A 2047-nucleotide genomic window follows, 5' to 3' on the forward strand; every position below is an offset into this window, starting at 1 on the left:
CGGAGGAATCTAGCAATATGTCCATTTCCTCCCAAAATACATTTCCTCCCAAAGTAAATCGAGTCCTTGATTGAGCATTACTTGTTGAGTTATATTCATTGATGCATCAGTTTATACAGTTTACTGTGATAGCTATCATAGAAGCTGTAGTTTGGTTTTATCTTTGTCTTCACCGGAACTGGGATGGAGATAGGAATTCTGGCAATGATGCTAAAGAGACATTATCCTGAACAGAATTATTAAATATGATGAAAAGGCAAGGTGAAAGTAAAAAAACAGATCTGTTAACCTCCTTTAAAAACAATCCTTAACAGCTTTTTACCTAATTTAAATTAGTAAACAAACAGATCTGTTAACCACCTTTAAAAACAATCCTTAACAGCTGTTTACCTAATTTAAATTAAATCATTTAAATCACGTGAATAAAAAAAATAATTATAATTCGGATCCATTTTTTCATGAGCACTCCTCATATAAGAAATATGGACATACGCACATACAGACATACAACACAAAACACAAGAGTGCACACAAATGTACAACACATAAGAAAATAGTAAAGACCTTGTAGCTTTACCTAGGTGAAATCTCCATTGCAATGTTTAAAAACTCCACAGTCAAAAAATAAAACTTTTCAGAAAAACATTAACCTAGGTTTGTATGAACTCAAAAAATAAAAATAGAACCTTATGATGTGGAAAAATGCAATAATAAAATAGCTATTGAAAAAAGCATCCTGGTTAATCACTGTCGCAGATGTAAGAATGGCCAAGCTGGAGTTCTGGATATCAGCTGTTATGGATTTGAGTCAAATCATATTTTTTTTGGTCTGTAGAAATTGCTTTGGTTAGTCTCTCTGGAATCCAAATCCGCTGCTGTTCTCCCTGTGGAAACACACAAACAAAACCCCGACTCCAGACAATCACTGGGTCAGGACCTTTCCATTGTCCTGTTAGAATATCTTTCTGAAGTACCTTAGGCTTATGTACATTTTTTGGATACATATGTCTTTCCGCAGCACTAAGTCCTGATGAATCCAAATTTTAAAAGTTTAGAGTAAAAAGTGTTATTTTAAGTTTATCTTTGGGGGATATATACCCCTTTCCAATTCCCTCTTTTTGCTTTAATAAGTATATGTCTGTATCTAATAGTTGTCTTAGCTTTTTGCATTTTCTATCTGTAATACCTTACTTGATATTTTCAACCATTTTTTATCTTATTTCTATCTTCTAGTGTTTTTTTTTTTTCCTAAGGTTTGTACATTCACCCTTAGTTGCTTTTTTTTTCCTCTTAGTTTTCTTGTTTCCTATTTTGTGGGTTTAAAATTATTGTCTTCCTACATCTTTTTTATCTTCCTTTATCTTTTCTATCTTTTTTTCTTTTTAACTTTCTGTACTTCTGTCTTTAAAGTTTTTCACTTCAAATTTTTAATCTTCTTTATCTAAATATCTTTTATCCTATTATCTTCCCATTTTTTTTTAAGTACTGCCTTTAAGATTAACTAGGCTTCAAATGATGCAATCTTTCCTCCGTCATGAAGGCATTTTAACCACCTTCAATTTAACCTTTTGAAGCCTTTTGCAACTTACTTAGACATTTTACAACTTTTTACTTTACCACACAAAGATTATCTCATCTAGAAACATCTCTTTTTCTTTTAACCTTCCATATTAAAATATATTTCCACATTTTGAATCTTTTTATATTTCTTTTTTCTTTTTTCTGCCATGAAGGTATCTCAACCACCTTCAATTTAACCTTTTAAAGCCTTTTAATTATCATCTATACTGTACTTTTAAATGTACTTTTTCACCACCTACAACTTCACTCTTTTAAACGAGGCTTAGATTCTGTTTAAATCGCTTTAATATTAGTTTACATTGCTGCCCTTCAACCAAAGGCTTTTTTTTTTCAACTCCATTGAGAAGCTTTGTCTCAATCTGCCATGTACAAATACCTTTTTTTTATTTCTTCCTTTCTCAAGCTTTTAAAGTAAGTCTAGTTTCCTCAAAATTTTTTTAAATGGCATTTTACAACTTTTTACATT

The 2047-nt window shown here is 31.0% G+C and overlaps 1 long non-coding RNA gene across 1 annotated transcript; it reads right to left on the bottom strand.

Annotated features, from left to right (window-relative positions):
• Positions 1–1416: 1416 nt before the first annotated feature.
• Positions 1417–1950, bottom strand: LOC125614630. Its single transcript, XR_007345204.1, has 2 exons — positions 1759–1950; positions 1417–1565 (listed from the first exon to the last, which is right to left on the bottom strand). It is a non-coding gene; the product is annotated as an uncharacterized LOC125614630 (long non-coding RNA).
• Between the last annotated feature and the right edge of the window lie 97 nt (positions 1951–2047).

The sequence above is a fragment of the Marmota marmota genome, unplaced genomic scaffold (genome assembly GCF_001458135.2).
Source record: "Marmota marmota marmota unplaced genomic scaffold, marMar, whole genome shotgun sequence".
Classification (NCBI taxonomy): domain Eukaryota; kingdom Metazoa; phylum Chordata; class Mammalia; order Rodentia; family Sciuridae; genus Marmota; species Marmota marmota.